An 18,257-nucleotide genomic window follows, 5' to 3' on the forward strand; every position below is an offset into this window, starting at 1 on the left:
TTTATCTTTCTGGCTTACTTCACTCTGTATAATGGACTCCAGTTTCATCCATCTCATTAGAACTGATTCAAATGAATTCTTTTTAATGGCTGAGTAATATTCCATGGTGTATATGTACCACAGCTTCCTTATCCATTTGTCTGCTGATGGGCATCTAGGTTGCTTCCATGTCCTGGCTATCATAAACAGTGCTGCGATGAACATTGGGGTCTGCACACACTTTAAAGTGACTTCAGTCTATAGTATCTACCTAAGGAATTAGTTTATAGCTGCAAAATGTTAAGCATCTGCAATAATCCATAAGTAATTCCTACCTATTGTCTCAGCTTATTTCTCAAAACATGTGTTTCTCTGATGACAAAAATAGCAAAGTTTCTTAACCAAAAAACAAAAAACAAAAAGTTGTGATATTTCTAAAGATGCTTTATCTCTCCAGATTCTGAAGTATTTGCCAGACTCAAAGGCTTATGTTATATAAGGAGATCATGACTGGGAATTTTGAAAACTGACTTTTATTCATTTATTTTAGATCTGAGAGCAAGAAAAATTAGAATTGATCATCAGCCAAAAACACTTCACATCTCAGTTCTTAAGCTATCCTAATATAATCTTCTGTACATAAACACAATTCAAGACTTCTACATCCCCACTTTATATTGTTTTAAGATTCAAAGGGGCTACAGGGCCTTGGATCCATGAGGAAACAAACTTGGCCATCAATATACATTGGAGAAGCAATTCAAGTTCAGAGCATGAAAAGAGGAAAAATGACACTGAAGGAGATCAAAAATATACATGAGAAGAGTTTTAAATATTCATTTTGATAGTGAAGAGTGTCACCTTTTTAGTTCTAAATAACAAAAAGGAATGTGACATTGAAGAGCTCATGAAGATCTACTTTACAATACGTGGCATAGAATTTGGGTCATTATGAGATTGTTGTCTTCATTTAGTACCACATTTTTTCCTACTTTCCCTCTGTTATATTTTCATAGATGGCTCAGTCTCTTTAAAGATATTTCCTATGGACCTTTTTAACAAAGCACCTAGTAATCTTATTTTTTTGTGACAAGTGACATTTTTTTATGATCATTATCTCAAATAATCATGTGCTCTTGTGTATACAGCTAAAAATGTATGCCTTAAGTGAAGATATGCATTTCAAAGGAAGTCACAAATCTTTTATAAGTAACAAATACAACTATGAAGCAGAGCTAGTTAGCTTATAATGGTGAAAGTGAAGGGAGAAGTCATAGGTTGTAGGAATTCCGTTTCAATATATTAAAAATCTAGGATACATTAGGAAGGAGGAAAATTTTGGAAAACATTGAGTTATTTTTATGCCTATGTTTCAGAACTACTCTTCTTATCTATGAGATATTAAGAATAGCATCAATATAAATACTGGGTACTTCAAAAAAAAAGTTACTATTGGAAAGGAGAGGGTGTGGATTGAACTATGAGTGTGAAAAGGTCTGAAAATGCAGTCTATTCAGAAATAGGAAAGAACCAAAGTGCAGCTTTCAACTGAAAGAGTAGCAAACCCACTGGTGGACAAGGAATGACTCAGCAGAAAGGGAACTCGGGGAGATTAGGGCAGGATGCACAGAATCTGCTACTATTGGAGCACTCAAGAGTGAAAGGTTGTCAGGGGATTACAGAATTTAAACACAAGAAATCCACTAATCCTAAGTACACTCACACAAAATTGCATACTATCAAAGATATGTATCACCTGTACGTACAACAGCAGAATTCTTTTTGTAAAGAGTTCCAATCTAATGGGTATCAACCCTTAGAGTGTATGGGTTTGTATAGGAAGAAAGAGATATAAAATCTGCCCTAACTATGTATTAGTATTTATACATTAATTTTAAAATTCTTTTACTACAAACATCTTTTTATTAGGTCTGATTCACGTTACACACAAAAAATGTGTTCATTTAATTTTTCTATTCTAGCAATAACACTCATTTCAGAAGAGTAATGGGGCTATTACAAAATACTAGTTATAAAAAGAAAGTATAGATAGGGTTAAGAATCATTGTCCTAAATACTGATGTGTATAGGGATTTGTGGAGGAGGGCATGGCAACCCACTCCAGTACTTTTGTCTGGAGAATCTGATGGACAAAGGGGCATGGCGGGCTATAGTCCATGGAATCGCAGAGGGTCGGACACAACTGAAATGATTAAGCAAGCACGCGTGCATACACAGGGATTTGTGCTGCATTCTCTGTGATAGCCTCACTGCTAAATGGACTTCTAATTTTTATATAATTGTGCATTTTATCATAGAAAGTATTAGTAGATATTTGGAATTAGGAAGAATAAATATGAGTAAGCATAGGCAGCAGCAAAGGAAAAGTTGTCAGATTAATTTGAAAATAAGAATTGGACTCTATTTCCTACAGGTTTCCTATTTTCAGATTTATAAAATTTAAAAAGCAGAATATAGTTATTAAAAATAACCAAAAATAGAAGGAACAACTGGATCGAGTAAGCATGTTTACATTTAAAAAAAAAAGAAGGAACATGGGCTTTATTTTGCAATAATTAATTAAACAATCAACCACTCTACCTTGCAACTGCCCAGTAGCAGCTGATACTTTGAAGAGCCAGAGGACTTACCTGGATGGTGACACCTAAGGAAGATCTGTTAGTCCTTTTATCCATAATATTTCCCCTGTGTTGCTTAGAATCCTTGCTGTTTAATCACTCCATTTGCTTGCATTTTTTGTATACATGTTGCCTTAGTGGTTCAATCATACTAAGCCATTAGTTCTATGTATAATTTAGATGGTCTATGAGTTCACCAAAATCATTCCCTGAGCACCTATGCTGTGGTGAGAAGTATTCTGGATAATGTGGTATGGCTGTGGACAAGAAGGACATAAATGTGTTCCTTTGTGAAGCTTATATCCTTCTGGGAGGGGATGCATCATAAATAAATAAGAAAATGCATACTAATTCAGATGGTGAAAGAGCTTTAGAGAAAAACAGTGCAGGAAAGAGAGAAGAGAGCATCAGGATGGGAGTTTGGGAGGATTTACTATTTTAAGCAGCATGCTCAGCAAGATTATCATTGAGTTGAATATTAAACAATGGCCAAAAGGGATTTATCAGTCTGTATAATTAGGCATCCTCCTGTGTCTTGCTACTTAAAGTAGGTTCATTCATCTGTATCATGTGGGAGATTGAAGGACATATAGAATCCTATGCCTACCCTGTATCTACAAGCAAGATTTAGAATTTTAACAAGATCCCCAGGTGATCCATATGTGAATTAATATTTGAAAAGTACAGGGCAAATAAAGTTTTAGAAGAGGTAAATAAATTATAAGGGCATTTTAGAGAACTGCCAGTAAGTCAGATTTCATTCAGACAAATAGAGTAGGAGAGAAAGAGACTCAGTGTAAACTGAGCTCACTCAAACTCCACCGGGGTAAAGAAAAAGGTGGGAGGCTTTTTAAGTGCCAAAGTGTGCTTCCCAGGTGGCTCAATGGAAAACAGTCTGCCCACCAATGCAGAAGATGTACGAGACATGGACGGATTTGATCCTGGGGTTGGGAAGATCCCTTGGAGGAGGAAATGACAACCCATTCTGGTTTTCTGGCTGGGATAATCCTGTGGACAGAGGACTACAGATCATGGTGGACTATAGATTTTGGGGTCCCAAAGAGTTGGACATGATTAAGCAACTGAGCCATGTACATATACATATACTTGCTAAAGAAAAACAGTAAGGATGTTAAGAGGAGTAGAGGTAGTCATGGTAGTTTGCTGATTGGCACTTATTTGATAGAGAAACAACTTTTATATCTTTAGGAGAGAATTTAATTTTGCAATTGAAGCCATGTGCACCATAGTTTAAAAGGGATTTATCAGTCCTTTCTGGCCAAAAGGGACTTATCAGTCAGTATAATTAGGCATCCTCCTGTGCCTTGCTACTTAAAGTAGGTTCATTCATTCTTACCCTCTCCCAGGAACTAGGAGACAGGAGAGTTATGTCTCTAGATGCCTACATTTTAAAGAGGTGACTTCTAAGTCTTTGAGGAAATATTTCTGGTTTGGTAGAGCATTAATGTCTTGAAGGGGAGAGAAAGGATTTATAGTTGCAAGTTTTTTGAAGTAGCTACTCTATGAAAAGGGAGGAGAGAGGCCCATAGTCATGTTTTGGCTGGAATAAACAGTAAATTCCTTTGGCAATGCTGAATTTTCTCAGGCAGATATTTTGAAAGGACCTGGAATCCTAGGGAGATGAACTTGGGCCAAGAGAAGTCAGGCTAGAGTTTAGTTGAATCTCAGTGTGAAGGATTAGGAGGTTGATGGACAGAGTCATCCATGGCAAGTATTTTGAAGTTTTTTATGAAGACATTGAAACTGATGACAAACTCCCTATTTAATAATTTTACCCATGACTATCCCTGACCTTCCTCTTGAGAAATCTGTATGCAGGTCAGGAAGCAACAGTTACAACTGGACATGGAACAGCAGACTGGTTCCAAATCGGGAAAGGAGTACGTCAAGGCTGTATATTGTCACCCTGCTTATTTAACTTATATGCAGAGTACATCATGAGAAATGTCGGATGTGCTGGATGAAGCACAAGCTGGAATCAAGGTTACCAGGAGATATATCAATAACCTCAGATATGCAGATGACACCACCCTTATGGCAGAAAGCAAAGATGAACTAAAGAACTTCTTGATGAAAGTGAAAGAGGAGTAAAAAAGTTGGCTTAAAACTCAACATTCAGAAAACTAAGATCATGGCATCTGGTCCCATCACTTCATGGCAAATAGATGGGGAAACAGTGGAAACAATGGCTGACTTTATTTGGGGGGGCTCCAAAATCACTGCAGATGGTGACTGCAGCCAGGAAATTGAAAGACACTTACTCCTTGAAAGGAAAGTTATGACCAACTTAGACAGCATATTAAAAAGCAGAGACATTACTTTGCCAACAAAGGTCTGTCTAGTCAAGGCTATGGCTTTTCCAGTAGTCATGTATGGATGTGAGAGTTGGACTATAAAGAAAGCTGAACACCAAAGAATTGATGCTTTTGAACTGTGGTATTGGAGAAGACTCTTGAGAGTCCCTTGAACTGCAAGGAGATCCAACCAGTCCATCCTAAAGGAGATCAGTCCTAAGTGTTCATCGGAAGGACTGAAGTTGAAGCTGAAACTCCAATACTCTGACCACCTGATGCGAAGAGCTGACTCATTTGAAAAGACCTGATGCTGGGAAAGATTTAAGGCAGGAGGAGAAGGGGATGACAGAGGATGAGATGGTTGGATGGCATCACCAACTCAATGGACATGAGTTTGGGTAAACTCTGGGAGTTGGTGATGGACAGGGAGGCCTGGCGTGCTGTGATCCATGGGGTTGCAAAGACTGGGACACGACTGAGCAACTGAACTGAACTGATCCATGTACTTACTGTTGGTCACACTGACTTTCCTAGTCTGCCTCCTGGCACTTCTTAGTTAGAAATAGGAAGCAATTCATACATGTTCGATATTACCATTTCCTTTTTTGAGATGAATTTTTGTGCTATAGCCAGCCATGTTTCTTGATCTCACATTAATCCAACATGTTTAGTGCTTTTTGTAATATTTTTAATGCTAACAATACCATGTTAACACTGTAAAAATAAATAAACTTGGACAATGCTTTATAAATGAGCTTCTATTCACTGAAGATTCATGAAGCATCTTCAGTGCTTTTTCAGTTTTCAGGTACAAAACTGGCTGTCCTCACTGTGGAGCCATGGTAGAATTATATAAACTGTTATATTTCAGTTTCCATAACTGGACAAGTAAGAATTGAAATACTTTCTGCTTGCCAGGGTGATTAGGAGTATTAAATGAGATAAACTTTTCAAAAAAGTTTTTCCCAACTCTTGACTCACATCAAACATTCTAGTTGCAAAGAACAGAATTTTCTAAGTCATGCTGGGCTACTTGGAATATGAACTAGATGAATCTGATATCTCGTGCCCAGCTTTCCCAGAGGAAGGAACTACGTATGCATGCAATCTTAAGTTTCTATGGGAAGTCATGCTTCTAATTACTACACCATTCCTCATGACCCAAGACTTGCAGGCATTGTGTGTGTGTTCTTGGTTGCTTAGGTGTGTCCAACTCTCTGCGACCCCATGGACTGTAACCCACCAGTCTCCTCTGCCCATGGGGATTCTCCAGGCAAGAATACTGGTTGGGTTGCTAAGCCCTCCTCCAGGGGATCTTACAATCCAGGGATTGAACCCAGGTCTCCCGCATTGCAGGTGGATTCTTTACCGTCTGAGCTCCCAGGGAAACCCAGGTTTTAGGCAGCTGGAATTTTCAGATGCCCTCTGTAAACAGCTGACAACCATATTTCCAGTGTTTTCAACATCAATCAATCCTACTACTGATTAGGTTTCTTTCTTATATCTGTCCTGTAATGGGTAATATAGCAGAAGGGCAGTGACCCTCTACTGTCACACTGGTCCCAGAGAGATTCTCCATGAGACATGAAGCAGAGATGGTAGCATGAACCTGATCCTAACATAAACCTTGTGACGGTCGGATTCATCCGATTGCCAGGTAGGCATGGTGCCTGGGAGGAGAAGCTCCAGATGGGACAGCATGGATGGTACGTGGGATGTTTTATGCCTTATTATAATCTTACCTCTTTAAAGGAAGAACCTGTAATATGATGCCAGTAGTCACCGAGTTGTTGTTAAAGTTGATGATGATCAGAATGTGAGAGTACGTACACATACACACACACACAGGAGTTTGGTTACACATATAAAGCCTTGTCTTTTTTGATGTATTTAGGAAGAGGAAGGTTTCTGAAAGACATCACACCCCAAGTACTCTCCTCTTTGAAGTACAGATCCAGTTAAAGTGTCTAGTGCCTATTTCTATTTGATGTTCTGGGAGAGATTACAACTGTAGAACTGGAGCTCTGTTGGTGTCTAAGTGTAGTTCAGTTCGTCCAGCAGAAGGCAAGCATCCTGCCCCTAAGAATTTGACCTTTTGTTCTGCCCTTTCCTTTAAATTCAGGCTCTTGGCTGGGCAGCAAGATCATCAGGGTTAGTTATAAGACCATTTTTTAGAACTGATACTTTAAAATCTCCTACTGTAGTGACAAAACCATAACATCTTTTGAGCGAGGAAACTCTGCAGGAAATTATCTGGACTCAGTCCTTAAAGCTTTATTCCCAGCAGGAGCTGAGATCTAAACTTCTCACTATTATTTTGTGATATATATATATATATATATGAAAATATCCATCTCATGTCAGAATGCATTAGCGTTATTGGGTGAACATTGTGTTAGAGATCTGTGGATAGGTGATAAAAGTATAGAACTAAAATTATCAAAGAATTATGAAATTTGAAAATCAAAACTATTAGGAATTTCAAATTAGCTCCATTTATTGAATCAAATACTTGACCTGTCGGTAGAAGACCAGCCCTGTTCACTTCATGGACTGTTTATTGCTAAAATAGACATTAAGGTTTAATAGATTAGGGTGGGAAAAATGAACCTCTGTTAGGGCAAAAAGAGAAGAAAGTAAATTTACCTTTACTTCCAAACGTTAAATTTAGTTACTATGTAACTCTGAACTATGAAAGAGACATGCTATTTTTAAGGGAGGTAATTTACTATACACACCAATCACAGTATTGTGACTTTTTTTGCCTTTTTTGTCTTAAAATAAGGTGCTTGTACAGGCTAGCAGTTTCAGTTCAGTTCAGTTCAGTCGCTCAGTTATGTCCAACTCTTTGCAACCCCATGAATCGCAGCACGCCAGGCCTCCCTGTCCATCACCAACTCAAACTCATGTCCATCGAGTCGGTGATGCCATCCAGCCATCTCATCCTCTGTTGTCCCCTTCTCCTTCTGCCCCCAATCCCTCCCAGCATCACCTAAAACCTATAGATGTGAATTTTGACATTAAGCATGACATGACAAGTTTAAATGTTTCCTGTGCTCTTAACATGTCTGATTCCTCTCGGCCCTAGCCAATTACTACCACTTGAGTCATTTTTGTTAGCACACTTCTTACCTCAGTGATAAGTTCCTTCCTGTCATTCATAAGCTAAACCTACAGTTTATATTTTAGTGTAGAAATGATAAAAGTGAATTCATCTCTGAATCATCAGACTACCCTGTTCTGTAGCAGTCCGCTGTTCTGCAGTCTTTCAGTACTTTTACCAGCAGTAAAATAGATCTGCTATCACTAAAAACTTAAAGTGAGTTAATTAGCTCTTAATTCTCCCAGGTGTATTTGACTGGAGGGAAGAAATTTTATAGAGAAGAGGTATTAGACTAATAAGGAAAGACTTCATTATAACCCTGAAAACTTTCAATCTTGGTAGGCAAATGCCACTGATGGCCTTTGAGTAGAAAAGCAAAACCTTTTAGAAGCAATGTCATTCCATAGTCAGCCCTCTGTATCCATGGTTTCCAAATCTGTGGACTCCATGAATCTGTATTAAAATATTTTTTAAAATCCAGAAAGTTCTAAAAAGCAAAATGAATTTACCACATGCTGGCAACTATGTACATAGCATTTACATTGTATTAGGTGTTACATTGTATTAAAGGTAATCTAGAAATGATTTAAAATATACAGAAGGAAACTGTATAGGTTATATGCAAATGCAACACTTTTATATCAGAGACTTCAGCATCTTCCAATTTTGGTTTCTGCTAGGGATCCCTGGAACAAATCTCCCACAGATACCAAGGGATGACTGTAAAGGATGAATTAGGTGGCAGAGGCCTGAATATTATGGAAAAGTTAGCAAATTTGTAGAGAGCTCCTGAATGTGCAGAGCTCCTGACATGAGGTTCAATTTGTGATTTGAACTACGATGAAGTTGGTGATTTATACAAATGATATTGTGATTTGTATAAATCACAAATTTTAAAAACTGAAGCCTGTGTCAACTACATAGTGGCTACTCTTTATATAATGACTGATTGGATGAATGAAGGATAACTATTCTAAATATCATATTAGAAGAAATTAAAAAATATTTGGTATCTGTATTAAAAATTTTTGCTTCTTTCTCTTAAAGAATAACTGGAGGAATATTGCCATGTAAGATTATCTATAAAACCTAAATACTTTAAAATAGTGCACAATCCTTTATTGTTCAGCATTTTTGGCAACATAAGTTAGCTTCCAAAAATTGTGTCTTGAATCTAAAATAATGGGTAAATCTGAAACTAAGTGCTTCAAAAACAGTTATGTATAAAATAATAATAACTTTCTATAACTTGAGAACTTCTACAATAATAACTGTTGAATCATCTCATGGAAGTATAGCTTCTAAGTTTTTGTGCCAAAGAAAATTATCATTAGTCAGACATCACCATGCAAAGTTAACTATAAAGTTATATTTTTCATCTTAAATAAAGCAAATCTACCTGTGGATCCCAATTGACTAAGATATCCTCAATGTCTTTCTTAAGCTTAACTAAACTTTAATTAGCCGTCTTCCTAATGGTGGGCCCCTGACTTTCTTTTCTAAGAGCACTGCTTTGTTTTAGAAATCTTGCTTTGTAAATTCTTTGTCTCTTTTTTTGAGATGTAAATCTACAAACCTGGAATGTCTTTCTCAAAAAAACTAGAGGTCATCTCTTTTGAAATATAATCATCAAGAAAATTAGAGCTCCTGCCTCCTAGTCTCTGAGGAAGGGTAGGAACCTAATTTCAATAAATGCCAGCTAACAAACATACGGATGGCCTAATCACATTGACCAAACTTTCTGCAATATTACTTTTCCAGGAGCTCACCCTAGCACTTAAAAATGCCCCCACCTATTCTTTCAGCAAAGTTGTGTTCATTCTCTCTACTACAATAGTATCAAAGTTAAACTTGACCAGTTCACTGGTCAGGTAAAATTTTTCTTTTATACATTGTAGCTGCAATCCAGTCCTGTCCCTTTCTCTCTCATTTCATTTCAGACCTGTTTCCTTTGCATTTTCATCATTATTCTTGCCTCATTTTCTAAAATTCTACCGCTATTATGTTACAAAAGTTTACTTATTGCCTCATTTAGCTTTTTTCACAGTTCACATTTTTATCAATCTCTCTTTTCTTTTGAAGCTGTCTTCTATTCCACCAATAAAACAATACACTTCTTTCTTGAGATTTCTCCCTTGACTTCCATGATTCAATTTTCTAATACGTTAGTTAAAGCACCCCTTCTGTTGTTGTTGTCTTTTATCCCCTTCAATTTTAAAGTATTAAAGGTTGAATTATTTCACTCTCCTAAACCACAAGTTTCCTATTCAATATTCCTATATTTTTTAGTGGTACGAGATTTTTACTGATACCCAAGCTAGAAACTAAGTTTACAATTACTCTTTTTACCCTTCCTGGTTTTATGCCTAAATACAATTTGTCACATTTCCTTTTTTACTCTTATCCTCCAAATTGTCTTATATTCAGTCAGCCAACTCCATTTTCACTATTGTTTTCCCAAATCAAAGCCCTTGTCTCTAACTCTGGTTTTTCATCTTTAGTTTCTGTAAAACTTACCCTCCACCTACACCATTCTACCTCTTTACACTCCACATAATCTTCCTCATATACCACTGTGTCACTTTGATGTCCAGGTTGGAGGGGATCTCCAACTTAATTGAGTTAATCTCTTTTAAGTTATTCTGTATAGACATATTCATATCTTCCTTTTTTAAATTAATTTTACCCAACAATTTCCATTCCCATTGCCAAGTCCTACCTCAATAATTTACAGCAAGTTACTCAACCTCTCTGAGCCTAAATTTGGTCATCTTTGAAATGGAGATGATGATAATAGTGATGCATCTTCTTCACAAGATTCCTGTACTGAAATGACGGGATCTCTGATGTGAATGTTACTGAAGTACCTAAAACACAGCACACACTATTCAAGTGTTAGTTGTTATGATACTGAAGACTCCCAAGTCTCCAGCTCCACTTAATCTTCTTTCTGACTTCAGACTCACCCATCCAATGCTTTCTCCATATGTTTATTCCACAATTATCCAAACACATCCAAAACTAAACTCTATATTTTATGCTCAAACCTACTGTTCTTCCTATATTTTTCATTTTAATACTACTATACCATGATAGCTTCCCAGGTAGCAATAGTGGTAAAGAACATGCCTGCCAGTGTAGGAGATGCAAAAGACATGGGTTTGATCCCTGGGTCGGGAAGATCCCCTGGAGAAGAAAATGTCAACCCACTCCAGTATTCTTGCCTGGGAAATCCCACGGACGGAAGAGCCTGGCAGGCTACAGTCCATAGTGTTACAAAGAGTCGTACATGCCTGAAGCAACTTCGCACACATACACACATACCATAGGTGCCCAACCCATGAATCTGAAAATCGTACCCACACTTCCTTTCCTTTGGCCTCATACAGTCAACAATTCCATTAGTATAATATTAGCAGTTCTACTCTATTACTGTTTTTTGGATTCCCTTTCTCTACTTCAAGACAACCTCTCTGAGCAAAAGCTCTTTCCAAATTGAAATCTACTAATCTTTTGTATTTTCCTCCATCACCCACTAGCTTGATTCTGTATAACTAAAACCTGAGTGATCGAGTACTAGCAAACTCTCTTCTATGAGGGAGGAAAGGGAGGGGATTATAAAAACTCATAATTTATATATTTATTTTCTCCCTCTCACAAAATAAAGAAAAACAGGGTTTTTTATAAAGTATTTAATTTTCCTGATGTGTCTCCCCACTAGTCTTCCCAAATCTGCTCTTTTCATATTGATCACTAATTAGTTCAAAATAATAGGAAAATCAAACGATACCAGCAAACAGCAAGTTAAATAGTTGTAAATATAGCTGAGTCACTTTGCCTATCTCTTTCTGAGTCTAGGTGGGTGAGTCTAGATAGAACTTTTTCATTCTTGGTTATGAAATCTGAAAGTCTTGAGTCAAGTTTGACACATGTTAAAGCTGCTGCTTATAGTTCACGGCCTTTGTGAGTAAGGACAATTTTTTCTTTTCAAGGACATCAATCCTTCTCTGCCCTTTTGTTAGATATACCTAACTTGGTCTTTGTTGCTGTTTTTTACTTTTTTCCTTTGAGGGAAGTTGAAACAGTACAATGTTTACTGAGTGATGAATTAATGTCTTTTTAAAGTGTAGGTCAAATATGTGTAAACACATACTCCACCTACAGACACTCTTACATAAAGAAATCTTCTATTTGCCCTTCCTCTTTATTATCTTATCCACCTTTATACTCCAGCTACAGAAGAATGAGTACTCAGTGTAATAGGAACAAGGTCTCTGTTCTTTAAGCAAATATATTCCAAAGAAATAAAGACAATTTTTCTTGTTCTCATTCCTCTGAGGGAGTTCAGATTGTATATATGTATGTAAATTTACTTTGACTGTATAGTGATTTCTTTTTCTTCCGTGTATGTGGGAGGAATAGAAGAATATTCAGTGAGAACAATTTCGAAATATTTTACCCTGCTATCATTGTGTGAAATGACTTAGCAATTCAAGTCAGTCATTGCTTCATCTACTGCTACTGTTAAGGAACATTTGTATTTTAGAATTGATTTCCTGCTTAGCTGAATATTGTTTTCTAATGTCTGGAGGCAAGTATAACTCACATTTTTCTAGTCATCCATGCTGCCACTGCAACAATCAATGTTTAATTCTATGGAAGTTTTATATATACAGGAATTATTTGTAATCTAGTTAAAAATTATTTTTAAAATATACCAATAAATATAGCAATCACTTAGCACTATGCTGGGCCACAGAGGGGAATCATTGAAAAGAAACGTAAAATAAAGACTTCCTGTAATGTAATAGTAGCTGGGAAGAAAAAATCAAGTATATCTATGTGAAAAAAAATAGATTTGCAAACTAATATATTAAAAATACACATCAGTTTCTTAATGTTAAAAATTTGGTTGACTTTATAAATAATTCTGAGAAATTAATTTATCTACTGACTTTATAAAATAAGAATATGTATGAGCTTTTAAAAGATGCTTCATTTAAAATTTATATGACCATTTTAAATTATATTATAAAAATGGATCTTAATTCTAGCTCACTTTATCAGCAATCCCATATTGAGTGCCAGCTAGGTACAAGGCAACAAGCAAGATGCCTGCCCTAAAGAGCTCACAGTATAAAAGGAAACAAACCACTGTAATCCTGCATTGGCAATTAACAAATGAGTAACTTTATCAGCAATTATTCTGGAAAAGGGGCTCTCTACCTTTGTTGTACATTAGAATCACCAGGGGAGCTGATGATAGGATCTCTTCTCCCAGGGATCCTGGTTAATTGGTCTAAGGTGTCACATAGGGGCTTCCCACGTGGCTCAGTCATAAAGAATCTGCTTGCCAATGCAGGAGACACAGGAAACATGGTTCCGATCCCTGGGTCAGGAAGATCCCCTGGAGAAGGAAATGGCAACCCACTCCAACATCCTTGCCTGGAGAATCCCATGGACAGAGGAGCCTGGTGGGCTACATACAGTCCATAGAGTCACAAAGAGCTGGACATGACTTAGCAAATAAACAGCAGTAGCAGCAATAACCTAGGCATTAATTTTTTTCCCACAAAATTTTAATGTGCCACTGAAACTGAGAGCCACTGCTACCGGTCCTGAGGAGAAAAAGTTTCCTTCACCTGGAGTAATCATATGAAGTTTCCCAGAGGTGGTGGGTTTTCCATAGACCACCACTCAAAATGGGTTTAAAGGCCAGAGAGCTAAAAGATATGCAGCGAGGTGTCAGGAACATCAGAACCATGGGCAGTTAGCCAAAGCTCAGTACTAAGGCAGGAAAGCACTAGTAATATTTGTTGAGCAATGCATGTTGTTATTTTTGTTTTTCAGTTGCCCAGTTGTGTCTGACTCTTTGTGACCCCATGTACTGCAACATGCCAGGCCTCCCTGTCCCTCACAATCTCCTGGAGTTTGCCCAACTTCATGTTCATTGTATCGGTGATGCCATCCAGCCATCTCATCCTCTGATGCCCTCTTCTCCTCCTGCCCTCAATCTTTTCCAGCATCAGGGACTTTTCCAATGAGTCATCATAGAAGATAGGTGACAGAAACAGAAATAAAAGTGAAGCCGAAGGGATTATCTCACTAGCTGTGTGCGTGCTATGCTATTTCTTCTCAACACGCTACCTCTGTGGGTGACTGCATAGATGTTGACATCCTTTGCCTTTCCCCTTATCTAGTTGCAAGTTCTGCCATTAACCTGCCATTAAACCTACCTCTTTCTCCCTCTTCCATCTGACCTGGCCTTATGATATTTTTGACTAATAAGACACAGTACAATTTGGTAAAGTCCAGATCCAAGCAGAGGCCTCAAGAATCCTTGCATATTTCTACTCTCTCTTTTGGAGCCCTGTCCAATTACAATATATGAAGCCCAAAATAACCTGCTAAAATATGAGAAACCACATTCAGCAGAGACATCACATGTTAGTTAAGGCCACTGTAGGCCAGCAAGTTTCCAGTGATCAGCAGCTGACCCCAACTATATACATAAGCCCAGCCAAGACCAGAAAAACTACCCAGTAAACCCAATTCAAAATGACTGCACTACAGAATTATATTAGAAATGAATGACTGCAATTTAATCCACTAACTTTTGGGGTTGACTGTTTTACATCAAGAGTTAATAGATAAAGTCTCACTTCAGCAGCTACTGTCACTGATTACATGGGTTAGACCAAGCCAGATCAGCACAAGTTCTTCTTTGGAACATATTCAACTGGAACTGGGAGGAAGATACTGTCTTTGTCTTAGATTGTCAAATTGGTAGCATATGAGTACATGTAAACCCAGGTGTCTAACTGTGCAGAGAAAAACATTTGCAGGTGAAACGGAATAAAGCTTAAATGAAAGTAAATGACCCTGGAAAAGGGACTGGCAACACATTCCAGTATTCCTGCCTGGAAAATTCCATGGACAGAGGAGCCTGGTGGACTATAGTCCATGGAGTCACAAAGAGTCAGACATAACTGAGCTACCAAACGCGTGTGTGCACGCGCGCGCGCACACACACACACACACACCAAATCTTTATCCAATCATCTGTTGATGGACACTTAGGTTGCTTCTGTATCTTGGTGAGTGTAGATAATTAGATAATGCTGCTATGAAGTTTGGGGTGCATGTATCTTTCTGATTAAGTATTTTTGCCTTTGTTTTTGGTATATATACCCAGGAATGGAACTGCTTGGTCATACCGTAATTCCATTTCTAGCTTTAAAAAAAAAAAACCTCCATACTGTTTTCCACAGTAGCTACACCAATTTACATTTCTGCCAACAGTATAAGAGGATTCCCTTTTGTCCATATCCTCCCCCAAATTTGCTATTTGTATTAATTTGATGGTAGGCATTCTGATAGGCATAAGGTGATATCTCATGTGGTTTTGAGTTGTATTTCCCTGATGATTAGTGATGTTGAGCATCTTTTCATTTGCTTGTTGACCATCTGCATTTTGTCTTTTAAAAAATGTCTATTCAATTATTCTGTCCATTTTTTAAAATGTGAGTTTCATTTTGTTTTTTGATATTGACTTGTATGAACTGTTTTATTTGTTGAGCTGATTACATACTTTGTATACTAACTCCTTACTAGTCATATCATTCGCAAGTATCTTTCCTGTTTATTAGGTTGTCTTTTTGTTTTGTCAATGGTTTCTTTTGTTGTGCAAAAGTTTTTAAGTTTATTTAGGTCTGATTTGTTTATTTTTTGTTTTTCTTTCTTTTACTTTAGGAGATAGATTAAAAAAAAAATTATTGCTGCAGTTCATGTCAAAGAGTGTTCTGCCTCTATTTTCCTAGGAATTATATAGTATCTGGTCCTACATTTAGGTCTTTAATCCATTTTGAGTTTATTTTTGTATATGGTGTTAGACCTATTAAAATGCTTATGTGAACCATGAATCTCTGTAGTTTCCCAAATATTCTTGGTCAGGGAATCTAAGAAGAATTTGTATTATCTCATATTTTTACAGCAATTGAGTGTAGCTGCAGGAAAAAGGTATCTTAAAAAGTGAAAGGAGATGGAGACATAAGTGCTAGTAGAATTGATAGGTGACATTTTCCATTGTAACAAATGAAAAAAAAATGATACAGGCACAATTGCTATTGTTATTGCTGATGCCATTACTAGCATTATAATTGATGACAACGATGATGACGATGTTGATGATGTTAATGGTGATGTCCAGGGTGGCCTGGAGATGCAGATGATTTCTGTTTCCATAATCAACTTTGAGACCAGCCTGTCATTCCTAAGTGAGGGTGAAGAAGGAAAGAGGATTGTTTATGGAGAGAGAATATACAAAATCTTGGAACGCAGAAAGGGGAGACTTGTAGAAGATCCATTACTACACTGGTCACATTCAAGTGTCTTTTGACTTTTCTGATGACATATTTCAATCAGAAAATATTTGGCATAGTTGTATCATTTTCCTCAGCAAATATCAACTACTACCTGTAGGTATTGAGAAGTCAAGATAATAAGGCTTATCTAGTGTTGGTATTTTGCCAAGTATCATTGATGTATGGAATGTTTACACCTTGTCACTATGATCATCCGAATTAGATGATCCAGGGGTAAACACTTGTCAACTGGACCGATTCCTCGCCTGAGACTGGCTATATAATTTCTGTTGAGTATTTGATAGGATAAGTACATCATGATTCCACTTTTATTGAGTTTCTCAAATAATCAGATACATGGGGACAGTAAATAGAATTGGTGAGAAGAGGAGATTTGGAGTTATTGTTTAATGAGTATAAAGTTGCAGCTTTGCAAGATGAATAAGTTCTAGAGATCTGCTAAACAACATAGTATCTATAGTTAACATAATGTTTGTGCACTTCAAAATGTTAAGAAGATAGATCTCATATTAAGTATTCTTATGCCACCCACCCACCTACACACACACACAACAAACAAAGAACACAAGAAAAATTGTGAAGGTATTGGCTATGTTTAGTACCTTGATTGTAGTGATGGTGTCAAGGATATACGCGTATATCCAAACTCATGAGGTGTAAATTAAATGTATGCAACTTCTTGTGTATCAATGATATCTTAATAAAGCTTTAAAAAGGCAAGATGAAGCTGGAGATGGATTAATCCTTTATTTAATAGAGTGAAGACTGTGCATGAGCAGAAAGAATAAATGCATCTTCCACATGAACAAAGTATAAATCAGAGACCTTGATCTCTTAACATTTGGACCCAATATGATTTCTGTTACTTGAGAATAAAATGACTCCTGACTAAGACACTTTGGAAACCATTCTATCCAAAGTAGACTACATTCTTTTTCAGTATGTACTCAATCAGTCTCTTCAATGTTTTTATTGCCCTCTTCGGGAAGAATCTAATTCCCAGACTACATTAGCTGCTCTATCAATGATCCTCTGATTTTTGAACTTGGACCACCAGAATTTTTAGCTGACCATAAGATTAACAGAACAAGGCTGGTATGGTTGCCAATGATGCTAACAACCTAATATATGTGTTTGTCCAGAACAGAAGTGCTATCACTAGCATATTATTTTCTGATGAGTATGAGAAGGGAGTAACCAGGAATGATATGTCTTCCATTCAATTCAAGCTTTACTAAATCACTAAGAATTTTCTCTCTTATCCACCAGTTTCCCCAATGCCTAGAGAACAAGTACCCCCAAAATTTTTGTTGAAGTGAAAATCATATGATATTAAAAAGGCTAATCATAACTGGAACCATTTCACTCATAGATCTGGACAAAAAGTACAAGTATCTAAGAAGTAAGTTTACTTGCACTGGCTCAAGAGAGCAGAATTATATGACTAAATATTCATTTTATTAAACTATATGTAGTCCTCCCACATTCAGAGTATCTAGTAATGTTCTTTGTCTTATTAGGGATCTGACTTTTTACATTAAGCTTTGTACCTACATCTGAGCATAGGTTCCTACATTATGACCATGAAGTGTCATCTTAAAATATAACTAATGAGACAAGCAGATCTTCCCCTAACAAATACTCTCTAATTGAACACTGTTTTCTATGATGTCCCCTCCCCAACCCTATGATCATGATAGGAAGGCCAGCAGTTTTCCCTTAGTAATTTTCATACAGCCTGTATGAAGCCAAGATGTATATTCAGACAAGTTGATTACCTGATGCACACCTGCTAGCATAATTATGGCTAGAATATGATGTTTTGCTCATTTACTAA

Source organism: Cervus canadensis, chromosome 16, assembly GCF_019320065.1.
Source record: "Cervus canadensis isolate Bull #8, Minnesota chromosome 16, ASM1932006v1, whole genome shotgun sequence".
NCBI lineage: Eukaryota > Metazoa > Chordata > Mammalia > Artiodactyla > Cervidae > Cervus > Cervus canadensis.